The 16034-nt window shown below is 43.5% G+C and overlaps 1 protein-coding gene across 5 annotated transcripts in view; it reads left to right on the top strand.

Annotated features, from left to right (window-relative positions):
* RGS19 (regulator of G protein signaling 19) overlaps positions 1–16034 on the top strand; it is an 84798-nt gene that overhangs the window by 18362 nt on the left and 50402 nt on the right. For 3 of the 5 annotated variants that reach the window (XR_009763346.1, XR_009763349.1, XM_061630979.1), the window contains exon 1: positions 4855–4975. The exons of 1 other annotated variant lie outside the window; for it this stretch is intronic. The gene's annotated coding sequence lies outside the window, so the exon portion shown is untranslated. Of the gene's footprint in view, positions 1–4854; positions 5028–16034 lie in introns of those variants that run through there. One more of the 5 variants, XR_009763348.1, reaches the window with a different exon arrangement.

Genomic DNA, 16034 nt, shown 5'->3' with positions numbered 1-16034 from the left:
CATGGTAAGTATACCCATGGTATGCCTGGGGGTAACTTGGTCCTTAGTTGTTCAAAGGTGTCCTGGCACCTTTCCAGACATGGGCATGGAACTGCATTTGCAGAATCCAAGCTTCCCGCATGTACCCATGCTGATGGGAGTGTACAGTGGATTAAAATTGTTCAAATGAAATTGGATTTCACTGGAGCTTTGGAGACGGCAAAGAACCAACATATAGGGTTGTCAGGCTCAGGGCCTGAGACTGATCCTGTATCTTTAGGAGAAGAGAAAGTCAGCCATGTGCAGGTGTTCTTGCAACACTCTAATGGGAAAAACCACAAGGTGGAATTCTCACTTCCCCTTGCACAACTTTTAAAGTTACAGAAGACCTCTTGGTTGCCAGGCCCAGCCTCCAAGAGGTCTTCTGTATTTTTAAAAGTTGTGCAGGGGAAAGGGAAAATTCCACCTTGTGGTTTTTCCCATTCCAGTGTTGCAAGAACACCTGCACTTGGCTGACTTTCTCTTCTCCTAAAGATACAGGATCAGTATCAGGCCCTGAACATGGCAACCCTACCAACATAGCAATTGTGGTTTAGAAAGCAGCCAGCAGCCAGTATGAAGCAACTTGCAATTTTTTTAAAAAAAGAATTACTTTTATTTGGCTTATGGAAGACTCCATTTGTCAAGAGTATATTGGAGGCATAGCGCTTATTTGGCAGTGAGGGTTGCAGTGGAAATGTATGATTAATTACTGGGCTTCACCTAATTTTCATATTTAATCATAGTGAAGACTTTGAAAAAGCAAATCCCTCAGTCTCTTTGCCCCTCCCCCAACTCTAGGGTTGCCACCCACCCATTCATAATTGCCATGAACTGTTCTTATGTCAGGACTCAGAGACCTGTCCGTAATAAGTAGGAAACATACTCTGTACAGCATCTGCCCATATTTTCTGTTGTGCTGGAATGTTACGGGCTGTGTAGCCTTGATCTTGTGCAGAAATAAATAGGTCCAGTGGGGCTTACTTGAAAGATTGTGTGCATAGCTTTGCAGCCCTCCTGCTCTGAAACCTCCATGTCGGACTGAAGCTAATGTCTTCGTTTCTGCAGAAAGCAAAGAGCTACAGGAAGGGTACTTTTTTTAATAAAACAACACAATCAATTAAGGGTGAATTGCTTTGTAGGATTTTACAAAGAAAAATAACTTTATTTATTTCATTTATTTGTATTGCTTCCTATGAAGCATCTTGAATCGATTTCACAATATAATAAAAATCATAAACAGTAGGGCCCCGCTTTACAGCGCTTCGCTAATACAGCGGTCTCAATTAGATGCAATTAGACTAAAGCCCCATTCATACGGCGCTTGTTCTGCTTTTACGGCGGTTTTCGGGCATAGCGTGCCATTCTATTCAATGGGTTCCACTTTACAGCGGTTTTCGCTTTACAGCAGGGGTCCAGAACGTAACCCGCTTTATGAGTGGGGCCCTACTGTACAAAACAACTGCATCAGAACTAAATGTAAGCCGTTTCTATTATGAAAAGAAAGGCGGGGTATAAATGTAATAAATAAATAAATATATAAAAACAATTAAAACAATTACATGTATCAACCAATTGCACAAATGAGACAGTTTCAAATAAATTCAGATACCACTTGGAATATGCCTAGTGTTTAGTGCATACTGTTGCAGTTTGTTTGTCATTCCCATTCTGAAAACTGAAATTGTTGTGCAAGATAATGAGTGTTATAATGCAGCCTTGTATTTAGCTGCTAGCCTGGTAGCCGTTAGTGAGCAGGAATTCCATGTAGGTGAATGTGTGGAATTGCCTCCAGGCAAGTGAGTGGGCTGGCAAAGGAAGGACAGAGTGCTCTACCTATAGCCTTACCATCCTGCTGTTTACTGGCCATTCTTACGCGGAAATTTTGGGAAGGGAATGCCTTAGTAATAAGCCTGGCATAATAACGTTTCAGTATTAGTGAGATGTTACAAACACAGGGTTGTATTGAACTAAGTTCTACTCAGAGTTCATTTCATTCATTCATTGGTGATCACTCGTGGCCAAGTAAGACTGTCTTCCAAGATAAGGTCTTTGCTTGGAAGACGTCTGTGCGTGAATTTGTTTTATGTGGGGAGATTGGTGCACGACGATCAGCACACAATCTTGACAGAAAAAGGCTTTGATCCAAGGGCATGGATAACACAACGATTGGAAGTCTTTTATCTGCTGCAGCCTTCATCCGCCTTCACAGCCGTTGTAACATACACATTGTTATCCTCCACCTGTTCTGCCGTTGAGGGCTTTCTTGGATCGTTCTTTGTCTGGTTCCTCTCCCTTGACCTTACCGCCATGGGTGACCCTGCTGGGAGTACATGACTCCCGACAGCATCGCTCACAGGGTTCATTGGATTGAAATTAATGAACCTTCACACAATGCATAGTTAAGGTGTGAGATTCACTCCCACAACAGACAATGTTGGCCACCAAATTGGATGGCTTTAAAAGAGGTGCCCAGTCATTTTCATGATTTTTATTGCTTTTAAATGTTTTTATGTTGCTGTACTCTGACCCTGATATTTTGCGAGAAAGTGTTTTTATTATTATATCCCGCCCTTCCTCCCAGCAGGAGCCCAGGGCGGCATTTATTTATACTTTTATATATAAATAAATAGACAAATTCCTGGAGGATAAGGCAATCAGTGGCTACTAGCCATGATGGCTATGTCTTCCCTTCACTGTTGGAAGCAGTATGCTTCTGAATTCCAGTTGCTGGAAACCACAGGGGCGGAGAGTTCTGTTGCGCTCAGGTCCTGCTTGTTGGCTTCCCATAGTGGGCATCTGGTTGGCCACTGTGAGAACAGGATGCTGGACTAGATGGGCCACTGGCCTGGTCCAGCAGAGCTCTTCTTAAGTTAGTCATATCTATTAACTTCAGTAGGTCTCCTCTGAAAAGGACTGGCATTGAATAAAACCCACAATCTTTAATAAAATAAAAATATGTTACCGGATATCCCTTTTATATGGGGAAAAATGGAAATGGACTGTCCAAGTCGATTCCGACTTATGGCGACCCTACGAATAGGGTTTTCATGGTAAGCGGTATTCAGAGAGGGTTTACCATTGCCTCCCTCTGAGGCTGAGAGGGAGTGACTGGCCCAAGGTCACCCAGAGAGCTTCATGGCTGTGTGGGGATTCGAACCCTGATCTCCCAGGTCATAGTCCAGCACTCTAACCACTAGGCCACACTGTCTCTCTCTTTCAGCAGTTTCATATGTTCAATTTGTCAGGTTAAATGGTGGTAACCCTCAACTCATTATATGTGTGTTTGATCTCTCTTGTTCTTTTAATCTCACATTTTATTCTGGAATTTAAATCAGGCCTCGACAATTTATAGCCCACCTGGCTTAGTCCACAAGCCATCATGTGTTTTATTGTGGCTTGCTAAGTGTATGGCCGTTCTTTCTTTCTTTCTTTCTTTCTTTCTTTCTTTCTTTCTTTCTTTCTTTCTTTCTTTCTTTCTTTCTTTCTTTCTTTCTTTCTTGCACTTGAAGCAGGGCACGTCAGCCAAAGCAGATAAAAGGCCGTAAGCTGCCATGTGGGGATCCAGGGGCTCAACAGGAGTGCTAGGCCACAAAGCTAATACTTATGGGGAAATGTGATTCTGCCTAGAATGCGAATCTCTCTCCGGCAGGGCTGTGGAGTCGGTATGCCAGACCTCCGACTCCTCTATTTTTCTACTGTCCGACTCTGACTCCTTCATAAATGGCAAATGTATATTAACTAGTAATAACAAATTTACTGTAGTAAAATGGTAGCACAAGGCACTTCATCACCACCACGTGAATCCAGAGCTTGGAAAAGTTACTTTTTTGAACTACAACTCCCACGATCCCAATCCCTGGAGCTGATGGGAGTTGTAGTTCAAAAAAGTAACTTTTCCAAGCTCTGGATTCACGTGTGGTGATGAAGAGCCTTGTGCTACCATTTTACTACACTTAATGTGTTATTACTAGTTAATATACATTTGCCATTTATGAAGGAGTCAGAGTCGGTACATTTCTTCCGACTCCACCCAAAATTGGTTCCGACTCCACAGCCCTGCTCTCCGGTGAGCCAACATGCTGAGTTCCTCCACTATGAGTTGTGGGGTAACAGATACACTGTTCATCCTCTGGAGGAGATGTAATTATGTTTGTTTGTTCATTGGTGTTGTTTTTAGACCAGCTTGATAAAGGGGAGCTGGGGGAGAGACTGCATAAAGCTACGTTAAAGCGTCTCTGTAGTTGCAAAAAATAAGTTGGTGGGTTTTGGGGATTTTAACGACGACAAATTTTTAAGCGTCTGTATGTGGAGTAGTGGTTAAAGTGTTTGACTGCGACCTGGGAGACCAGGCTTCGAATCCCCACACAGCCATGAAGTTCACTGGGTGACCTTGGGCCAGTCACTGCCTCTCAGAGGGAGGCAGTGGTAAACCATCTCTGAATACCGCTTACCATGAAAACCCAATTCATAGGGTCAATATAAGGCGGGATCAACTTGAAGTCAGTCCATTTCCATTTTCATACTTTTTACTGAAAAGTATAGCAGTGTAGCAAGTGAAAAGAATACCGAACTCTCTTGTTCCAAACCTCCAGGGTCCTCCTGTACTCTTCTTTCCTTTTCTTACCCACTTCCTCTCTTCATTCTCTCTGTGGCCACTGGCTTTTCCTGTCTCTAGGAAGCCTTCACGAGAGATCTTTGGTGGCTGGGGCTTTCCCAAAAAAGGGCTTCAGCGTTGCATTAGATTATGCCATTTCCTTTGCCACTCCCTTTCCTGTGAAGTAACAAAAATGTTTTGCTTCCTCTCTCCTTTCCCTTCCCCCCCCTTTGCTGCCACCCCTCAAGTCTGTGCATCTGTCCTTTTTAAAAAATGCTATGCTATGCCCTGTAAGTAGACATCTGTCTGCTTGGAGGGACCTCAGGATGGCTACATGGAATCTGGCCAGCCCCGGAACAGGTATGGCACCTGTACAAACCTGAAACCTTTTACTCTCATCTTCTGTCTTTGGGTAAGATAACTTTCACTGCACTTGCAACATCCCATCAGCCTTTGCAGATAGAGCCCTTAAAATTTTCTAGTCCATACTGTTTTTCAAAATCAGCCACCTGCTCACACCTCTGTGTGTTAGTTGTTTGCTGCACAGTGACTACTGGGAAGGTAAAAAGAACCAGCTTTCTTCCTGCTCACAAAAGCTTCCTTGCTGGAGCCAGTTCTTACTAGCCACAGGCCACCAGGCAAGTGGCTATTTAATCAGTCCGATCTAAGGGTATGTCTGTCAGAGTTATTCTCCCTTTCTCTCTCTCTCTCTCTCTCACTTCTGGTTGCCCAGAAATTTGTTGCTTCCACTTTTGGGGAATAATTATGTTCAGAGTTAGAAAAGTGTCTCAGATCCCAGTTTACACTGGCATGACCCTTGTTTCTTAATGCTTTTCTGTTCCTTTCTCTCCACCTCTCTTCTCATACTTTCCCTTATTCGTTTTCCCCTTTTATTCCTTTATTCCAGTTCTTTTTACTTGCCTCCATCATCTCCCACCCACCGCACTCTGCCACAGCAACATAAATGCATAGACTTGAAAGCGGATTCTCATATTAATGCTTAGGTTTGAGCAAATACACCATATTTCAGTCAGTCAGCGCCTAAAAATAAGCCCTGTTCAAAGTGTTATGCTCGTGCCATGGTTGCTTTCAAGAAGACACAATAATGTGGTTGCTTTCATGTGTGGGAAGCTCCAGTATTTGTACGGAGTGGTTCGTTGCAAACCTCCCTTTTATTCAGGAGGCTTTGCTGGTGTGGCTAAAGATGGCTCTTGAGCCATTTGGGTGTCATTTCACAACAAATGTTTTCTCGGGTGGAAAGACAGCCACCCAGTTTGCCAGCACGTCTCTCCATATCCGCCTGCTCCATTCCCTGAGGCCCCCTTAAGAGGCTTTCCTCTAGGTGCCACCACAGACTGAAACGTGGTGCATAGTGAGGGAGTGACCTGGGAGATGCCCTGTTATGGCACCCTCTCTTCAGGACCCATCTTATCTTTTTGGTGCCAGGTACCCTGTCCTTTTTGTTTTCCAAGGCTTAAACAATCGCCCTGAATATATCCATCTCCTGCTGCTGTTTATCTGTTGCTTTTTCATGTTCATCTGATGATGTGCATGTCTTTATTCCAGTTTTTATTTTATTTTTCATGTTAGCCACCTTAGGAAAGTCTACTTCAAGATGGTGTAGAAACCAAACATCCTACTCACACTGGACATGTCATGCTGTCACGACAGAATTGTATTTTTTTCTCACTGAGATTTGGCTGCATAACTTAAACACCCAAACTCAATAATGACTTTCTCCTTCGGCTATTTAATTCTAGTTATCCCACAAGCATGCTCATAATATTAAAAACAGTATGTGAGTTTCTTTTTCCCTTGAGTTGATGATCTTTGTGTACTGTTTTGTGTGGTCTACCTTTTTCTTTTTGTACTGCTATGCGAAGTCTTCCTTTTTGTTGTCTGCATTTATTAACTTTATCTCAAAACAAAATTCCATGGGTTGCATCCGACCGAGTCATTCCACAAGTAGAACAACTTCCGCTCGCACAATAGAACCTCTCCTCCCTCTCCTTCCACTGCCCCACACGCCTGCCCCCCAATCTGCTCTCAAGGGTTGGGGGAAACACCAGAGAAAATTTTGCGGGGGACGTGGGGAAGAAGAGGGGGGGAAGTTCCATTGCATGAGTGGAAGTCTTTCCGCTTGCGCAGTGACATAGCTGGATTCAACCCCATTTTTTTTTAATGTAAAAAAGAATTAGTCTCTGGTTTCCAAGTAATGTGTAGAGATGTTCAGGAAATGACCAGGTGAGCACAGGAGTTAGGCCCACTGTTAATCTGGGCAAGGTGGCCTATCTCAGATGGCTGTTTCTTGGGGAGCCATTAAAGATCAACAAGATCCTCAATTTGTGTGTGTGTGTGTAGCTTTTTTGTGATAGATAGGTACCTCTTTTTTGGCTGCCATCGGCAACCATTTTGTGCTGGCACCCACAGCACTTTTATCAAGGCTTGAGTACCAGCACCTCATTTCCCCCCAAAAAAACACACCAGGTTTGGGGTGTGTGTGTGATTTGGGTATTCTGCCTTAGTCACCAAAATGACAGGCCATTTCTGGATGCTTGGCAAGTTTTCTTCTAAGAAACTGGTTGTTTAGTAGAAGCTCTCTGACAGAATGATGGTTGAAACTACTGCAACTTCAACTATTATTATTATTATTATTATTATTAACTTGTGTATGTGCAAAGGTGTGGACCCTATGGTTGTTTATTTTCTTTTATATACTGCTTTACTGTAAAATAACAAAGTAGTGAACAATGTCAAATTCTGTCTCTTTTTCAAAGTCAGTGTAATTTTTCAAAGTCAGTGTAAAGCTCTTTACACAATAACCTGTGACTGGGTCTCACTACCAGGAAAGCTTGTGTGAACAAAAATATTTTTAGCTTGCCCCTTGGCTGTTCCAAAATAGAACAAATTAAGAAAAAATAGTTTGTAGACCATGTCAAAAAATGAAAAGCAGAGCCGTTCTGAGCCCTTTTCACTGCTTGAAGTAAAAAATATCTGCCTGACCCCAGCTGTGAACTAAGGATTTCCTCATAAGCGCAATGTGCTGGGCACCTAAGAAGAATCTCCATTTTTAGGTCTTGAGCAGGGTGGGGGGAACTTTTCACATAGGTCACATCTACACTAGACATTTATACCACTTTAAGCAAAGCAAAGAATCCTGGGAACTGTAGTTTGTGATGGGTGCTGAGAGTTAGGAGACCCCTCTTCCCCTCACAGAGTTACAGTTCCCAGAGTGATTTAACAATCAGTCCCTCTTCCCAGGGAATTCTGGGAATTGCAGCTCTGTGAGGGGAATTGTGGTCTCTCGACAACTCTCAGCACCCTTCACAAACTAGAACTCCCAGGATGTTTTGGGGGAAGCCAAGACTGTTTCAAGTGGTATAATACTGGTTTAAGTCTATAGAAGTGCAGATGGAGCCACAGAACCAGTGTGGTGAGAGTCTTAGACTAGGACTGAGGAGGGCCGGGTGCAAAGCCCTACTTTGCAGTGAAGCACGCTGAGTGACCTTGGGCCCGTCACTCTCAATCTAGCCGACCTCACAGCGTTGTTGTGAGGATAAAATGGGTGCTGCCCTGAGCTCCTTGGAGGGAAGGATGGGATGAAAATACCGTTCGATCGTGAAAAATAAATGTCCCTCAAATCACTGCATGCGCAGATCTTACAAAAGGAGGCGGCAGTGCAGCTTGCTTAACTTTGGTGCCGCTCACACAAGTGCCCGTGAGGGGTGATTTATTACTCCCTGCCCCATCTTGGCCAGAGGAGGAGCAGGGGGCCAGAAGGACACCATAGGCGGAGATGGTCAGACTCCAGGCCTGCGGGCTCTGCGTTGCTTTTCACCATCATCTGGAGCCTTGTGCAAAAGATGCACACTTAGAACAGCCCTTTCCAACGTGATGCCCTTCTAGATGTTTTGGACTACAACTCCCACTAGGCTGGTGCTGCCCTACAGGAAGGTCTTTAGGCTTTTGTCCACACAAACAGATGCTAGTAGTGTTTTTTTTTTAATTATTTATTTTTTATTTTATTTTATTTATTATACTTGTATACCGCCCCATAGCCGAAGCTCTCTGGGCGGTTCACAGTAACTAAAAACAAATAGAATTTAAGATACATCTTTTAAAAAACAATTTAAAACACAGTTTAAAATTTTTTAAACAATATAGAACACATGCTAAAATGCCTGGGAGAAGAGGAAAGTCTTGACCTGGCGCCAAAAAGATAACAGTGTTGGCGCCGGGCGCACCTCGTCAGGAAGATCATTCCATAATTTGGGGGCCACCACTGAGAAGGCCCTCTCCCTTGTTGCCATTCTCTGCTCTTCTCTCGGAGTAGACACCCAGAGGAGGGCCTTTGATCTTGAACGTAGTGTACGGGTGGGTTCGTATCGGGAGAGGCATTCCATCAGGTATTGTGGTCCCAAGCCGTGTAAGTCTTTCAAATACCTTGTTTTTGTGCAGTTCACATATATATCAGCATGTGGGGATGAAAGCAAGAGCCAGTTGGGGAGGTGACATGAGCCCAATCCGCCATAAGTGAAGTGGCAACATTTGATTTTAAGCTACTTATGGAAGGCTCCTTCCCTGCCCATGTTTCAACACCACGTGTGACTGTTCCTGAAGAACACCCATGGGGGGGGGGGAAATTGAGTGCAGCATATTTGCTTGAACTACATCTTCCTAAGAGAGGAGAGGGAGGCTGCATGGTTAGGGTAACAAACTTTGGGCCTACCTAAATGAGTCTTCATGTTATATATCCAGGATTCCCACACTGTGGGCTGTGAGCTTCGTTCAGATGGTGTCTGCAGATTTGTCGCTGAAGACAGGAGACAGCACATCCATCACACTGAATATTCAGAATGATTTTTAATTGCATTTTAATGCTTCTCTAATTCCTTATATTGTATTCTATTATATTACAATTTAAATTCCATGGAATTAACAATTGCTACAACAGGCAGAAAAATATTTAAATGGTCCACCAAGGCCCTCAGCAGTTTTCACGTGGTCCACAGGTGGGGAGTTTGAGAACCATCGTTATGGGAGCTGTCTGCAAGATGTGCATGTCAAAAACACGAATCTCTGTTCGTTTGTTGTTAAAGAGGCGAGTCTTGACTGCTGTGTTCGTCACACCGCTGAAGGTTTTTTGAAGTGTAGAAAAACAACCTTAACAAATGCTCTTAATTCACGCTTTTTATTTTTTTACTTACTTGCTTTGTTGCATTTTGATTTGGAACATGCAGTTTGGAATCTTGGATATATAAATATATATTTAAAACTGGCTTTATTCATTGAGGAGCCTGCCTCCTTTGAGTTGCATTCATCAAAGTCCTACTCAGGGTAAACCCATTGAAATGAATGGACCTAAGTTAGTCATGTCTACTTACATCTTCTCAGAGTGAGGCTAGCGTTGAATACCACCCTTCATTGTAGCCACCCCACAGGGACCCTAGTTGTTTTGCTTAATTGAGCCAGCATTAGGTGGGCTGGTGATGACCTCTTCAAATATCATGCTGCCAAGCACCTGGGCAGCAATGATTCCTGAACAGTTCTGTGATTATCTCTTGCAGAGAACAGGAGGTTCCCCAGAACAAAACAGTGAGTCCCCCGTTTTTAAAGAAAAAAGACAGGACCTATTTTGTTGTCTTGGGAAATTTCCACATTTTCAGGTTGTTCCTCTTCACAGTTAACACACTCTCTCTTCTTCCTCTTTTTAAAGGGCGTTTTGAGATAACTGCCGGAATTTAGGTACCCAAAATGAACTTCCTCATTTGAGCTGCTGTGTAGAGTCTCTGTGGATTTGTGTGCTCTTGGTGTAAGCCAGGCCTGCGCAGTTGTGACCTGCAAAGGCAGGTTCACCCCACTGAGCATGGATGGTGGAATAAAACTCCTGGATATTTATTTATTTGCAGGGGGTTTTACAAAACTAAAGGGGGTGTCATGCATTTGACAAGCTGCAATGCCCTGGGGGTTTCACAAATAGTGCAGGCCTGTCTCAGTGAGAACTTGGATGCCCTGCATCAAGGTTGGCATCTTAGATTGGGAAATAAAGAGTATTGTGGTTGTATCACAGCTAGAGGGCAGGTGGGCTTCAGTTTTTATACATATATTTAGAACATTTGTTCCAAGGGTAGTTTACACAGGGGTTACCCTATATCCTGTGAGGTAGGTTAGGGTGAGGAGTGGGTGACTTGCCTAAGGACCAAATGACGCATTGCATGCAAATGTGTGCAACAAAGGAAACCACTCTTGGAGCAGGGAAATGAGAGGAGAGGAAGCACTTAACTCTTTCATTCTGGTTTATACAGAACCAGACCCCTGGACCAGAATTGCCTACCCAGACCAGCAATAGGTCTCCAGTGTCTTGGGTATAGGTCTTTCCTCGGCGCCTTTTCACTGGAGATACCAAGGACTGAACCTCAGACTTTATGCATGCAAAGGTTTATGCGCTGAGATATGGGCTCACCTTTCTCTGTTTGTGCATGAACTCCACCACCCAAAGCCACTCTTCTCCTAATGCAGGGTTCCAAACTTTGTATGGAAGGTATGCCTTTTCTGGCTCAGCTCATCTGTTTTAGATGGCATGAAATATTCAGTTTTTGGGATTTATCTGCTGCGGTTAGGCGTACAGCAGCTTGTGGTCTTCTCGCTCTCTGACAGGAGCTTGGAAGCTGCAGTTAGAGCAGGGATAGCCAACCTGGTGCTCTCCAGATGTTGATGTTTGCAACTCTCATCAGCCTCAGCTAGCATGGCCATTGGTCAGGGATGATGGGAGTTATAGTAAAAAAAAAGTCTGGAAGACAGCAAATTGGCTAAGCCGGTTTAAAGACAACCAGGCTGTCCCCATTGAGCATGTAGGTGAAGAGAACACTGCTGACTAAACTGTTCTGTTAAATATTCCTTTGCCCATCACTGCACAAGCTCATCTCCCGTGAACTGATTCATTAAGTAGATGGTTGATGTGGCATTGAAGGATAAAAGACGAAGAGGCAGTTTACAACGTTTGCCCCATGAGATTTTTTTGTGCCTGAGGCAGAAAATGCAAATCACCAATGCCACTGATGGTAAAAAGATGCTAGTGAAATATATATATTCACCAACATCTGTTTCTTGAGATGGCCACCTTGCCCTACATAGTGATAGTGACTGATAATACTAGAACCCTGTGAGAATCCCATGAAGCTGAATGTTGGAAGATTCAGGTCAGACAAAAAAACCACTTCTTAGAATCATAGAATAGTAGAGATGGAAGGGGCCTATAAGGCCATCAAGTCCAACCCCCTGCTCAATACAGGAATCCAAATCAAAGCATTCCTGACAGATAGCTGTCCAGCTGCCTCTTGAATGCATCCAGTGTCGGAGAGCCCACTACCTCTCTTGGTAATTGGTTCCATTGTTGTACTGCTCTAACAGGAAGTTTTTCCTGATGTCCAGTCGAAATCTGGCTTCCTGAAACTTGAGCCCATTATTCCCTGTCCTGCACTCTGGGACGATTGAGATCCTGGCCCTCCTCTGTGTGGCAACCTTTAAAGTACTTGAAAAGTGCTATCATATCTCCCCTCAATCTTCTCTTCTCTAGGCTAAACATGCCCCGTTCTTTCAGTCTCTCCTCATAAGGCTTTGTTTCCAGTCCTCTGATCATCCTTGTTGCCCTCCTCTGAAACTGTTCTAGTTTGTCTGCATCCTTCTTGAAGTGCGGAGACCAGAACTGGATGCAGTACTCAAGATGTGGCCTAACCAGTGCTGAATAGAGGGGAATTAATACTTGGATTTGGAAACTATACTTCTGTTAATGCAGCCTAATATAGCATTTGCCTTTTTTGCAGCCACATCACACGGTTGGCTCATATTCAGCTTGTGATCAACGACAATTCCAAAATCCTTCTCACATGTCGTATTGCTGAGCCAAGTATCCCCCATCTTATAACTGTGCATTTGGTTTCTTTTTCCTAAGTGTAGAACTTTGCATTTATCCCTGTTGAATTTCATTCTTCACACAGCACATAGTTTAACTGTGAGTTCTCTCCCACAAGAGGAAGCAATGGCCACCAACGTGGGTGGCTTTAAAAGAGGATTAGACAAATTCATGGAAGATAACGGTATCAGGGGTTACTAAACACAATGGCTATGCTCCGTCTCCACTGTTGGAGGCAGTGTGCTTGGGAATCACAAGTGGGGAGAGTGCTGTTGCGCTCATGTTCTGCTTTCAGGCTACCCACAGATAGCTGGCTGGCCACTGTAAGAACAGACTGCTGGCGTAGGTGGACTCTTCTTATGTCCTTAATTTGGAAAATGATGCATGCAAATGGATAAAATGAAGAGGGAGGAGAACCATAAGAACATAAGAAGAGCCTGCTGGATCAGGCCAGTGGCCCATCTAGTCCAGCATCCTGTTCTCACAGTGGCCAACCAGGTGCCTGGGGGAAGCCCGCAAGCAGGACCCGAGTGCAAGAACACTCTCCCCTCCTGAGGCTTCCGGCAACTGGTTTTCAGAAGCATGCTGCCTCTGACTAGGGTGGCAGAGCACAGCCATGATGGCTAGTAGCCATTGATAGCCCTGTCCTCCATGAATTTGTCTAATCTTCTTTTAAAGCCATCCAAGCTGGTGGCCATTACTGCATCTTGTGGGAGCAAATTCCATATTTAACTATGCGCTGAGTAAAGAAGTACTTCCTTTTGTCTGTCCTGAATCTTCCAACATTCAGCTTCTTTGAATGTCCACGAGTTCTAGTATTATGAGAGAGGGAGAAGAACTTTTCTCTATCCACTTTCTCAATGCCATGCATAATTTTATACACTTCTATCATGTCTCCTCTGACCCGCCTTTTCTCTAAACTAAAAAGCCCCAAATGCTGCAACCTTTCCTCGTAAGGGAGTCGCTCCATCCCCTTGATCATTCTGGTTGCCCTCTTCTGAACCTTTTCCAACTCTATAATATCCTTTTTGAGATGAAGCGACCAGAACTGTACACAGTATTCCAAATGCGGCCGCACCATAGATTTATACAACGGCATTATGATATTGGCTGTTTTATTTTCAATACCTTTCCTAATTATTGCTAGCATGGAATTTGCCTTTTTCACAGCTGCCGCACACTGGGTCGACATTTTCATCGTGCTGTCCACTACAACCCCGAGGTCTCTCTCCTGGTCGGTCACCGCCAGTTCAGACCCCATGAGCGTATATGTGAAATTCAGATTTTTTGCTCCAATATGCATAATTTTACACTTGTTTATATTGAATTGCATTTGCCATTTTTCCACCCATTCACTCAGTTTGGAGAGTTCTTTTTGGAGCTCTTCGCAATTCCTTTTTGTTTTAACAACCCTGAACAATTTAGTGTCGTCAGCAAACTTGGCCACTTCACTGCTCACTCCTAATTCTAGGTCATTAATGAACAAGTTGAAAAGTACAGGTCCCAATACCGATCCTTGAGGGACTCCACTTTCTACAGCCCTCCATTGGGAGAACTGTCCATTTATTCCTACTCTCTGCTTTCTGCTTCTTAACCAATTCCTTATCCACAAGAGGACCTCTCCTCTTATTCCATGACTGCTAAGCTTCCTCAGAAGCCTTTGGTGAGGTACCTTGTCAAACGCTTTTTGAAAGTCTAAGTACACTATGTCCACTGGATCACCTCTATCTATATGCTTGTTGACACTCTCAAAGAATTCTAATAGGTTACTGAGACAGGACTTTCCCTTGCAGAAGCCATGCTGGCTCTGCTTCAGCAAGGCTTGTTCTTCTATGTGCTTGGTTAATCTAGCTTTAATAATACTTTCTACCAGTTTTCCAGGGACAGAAGTTAAGCTAACTGGCCTGTAATTTCTGGGATCCCCTCTGGATCCCTTTTTGAAGATTGGTGTTACATTTGCCACTTTCCAGTCCTCAGGCACGGAGGAGGACCCGAGGGACAAGTTACATATTTTAGTTAGCAGATCAGCAATTTCACCTTTGAGTTCTTTGAGAACTCTCGGGTGGATGCCATCCGGGCCCGGTGATTTGTCAGTTTTTATATTGTCCATTAAGCTTAGAACTTCCTCTCTCGTTACCACTATTTGTCTTAGTTCCTCAGAATCCCTTCCTGCAAATGTTAGTTCAGGTTCAGGGATCTGCCCTATATCTTCCACTGTGAAGACAGATGCAAAGAATTCATTTAGCTTCTCTGCAATCTCCTTATCGTTCTTTAGTACACCTTTGACTCCCTTATCATCCAAGGGTCCAATTGTCTCCCTAGATGGTCTCCTGCTTTGAATGTATTTATAGAATTTTTTGGTTTTGGTTTTTATGTTCTTAGCAATGTGCTCCTCAAATTCTTTTTTAGCATCCCTTATTATCTTCTTGCGTTTCTTTTGCCAGAGTTTGTGTTCTTTTTTATTTTCTTCATTCGGACAAGACTTCCATTTTCTGAAGGAAGACTTTTTGCCTCTAAGAGCTTCCTTGACTTGGCTCGTTAACCATGCTGGCATCTTCTTGGCCCTGGCGGTACCTTTTCTGATCTGCGGTATGCACTCCAGTTGAGCTTCTAATAGAGTGTTTTTAAACAACTTCCAAGCATTTTCGAGTGATGTGACCCTCTGGACTTTGTTTTTCAGCTTTCTTTTTACCAATCCCCTCATTTTTGTGAAGTTTCCTCTTTTGAAGTCAAATGTGACTGTGTTGGATTTTCTTGGCAATTGGCCAGTTACATGTATGTTTAATTTAATAGCACTGTGGTCACTGCTCCCAATCGGTTCAACAACACTTACATCTCGCACCAGGTCCCGGTCCCCACTGAGGATTAAGTCCAGGGTTGCCGTCCCTCTGGTCGGTTCCATGACCAACTGATCTAGGGAATAGTCATTTAGAATATCTAGAAACTTTGCTTCTTTGTCATGACTGGAACACATATGCAGCCAGTCTATGTCCGGGTAGTTGAAGTCACCCATTACTACCACATTTCCTAGTTTGGATGCTTCCTCAATTTCATATCTCATCTCAAGGTCTCCCTGAGCATTTTGATCAGGGGGATGATAGATCGTTCCCAGTATTAAGTCCCTCCTGGGGCACGGTATCACCACCCACAACGATTCTGTGGAGGAGTCTGCCTCTTTTGGGGTTTCGAGCTTGCTGGATTCAATGCCTTCTTTCACGTATACAACCATGTATGCTACCTTGAGATCCTTGTAGGAAAGGTGGGATATTTATAATATAATATAATATAATATAATATAATATAATATAATATAATATAATATAATATAATATAATGCTTGCCTAGAAGATTGAAGGAGGGGGCTAGGAGGGAGTGCATGATTACACCATTCTTTACTCACTGAGGATAAGACAAGAAACTCGGTCTACGATTTAGAAAAATTGGTGTTTTGATGCATGTACATATTTATCCAGTGTTTTTCCTTTCATTTTGCCACTGCTGCCCTCA

Source organism: Rhineura floridana, chromosome 6, assembly GCF_030035675.1.
Source record: "Rhineura floridana isolate rRhiFlo1 chromosome 6, rRhiFlo1.hap2, whole genome shotgun sequence".
Taxonomy (NCBI): Eukaryota; Metazoa; Chordata; class Lepidosauria; order Squamata; family Rhineuridae; genus Rhineura; species Rhineura floridana.
Note: the sequence above shows the minus strand (reverse complement) of the source record. Positions and strands in the feature narration are given on the sequence as shown.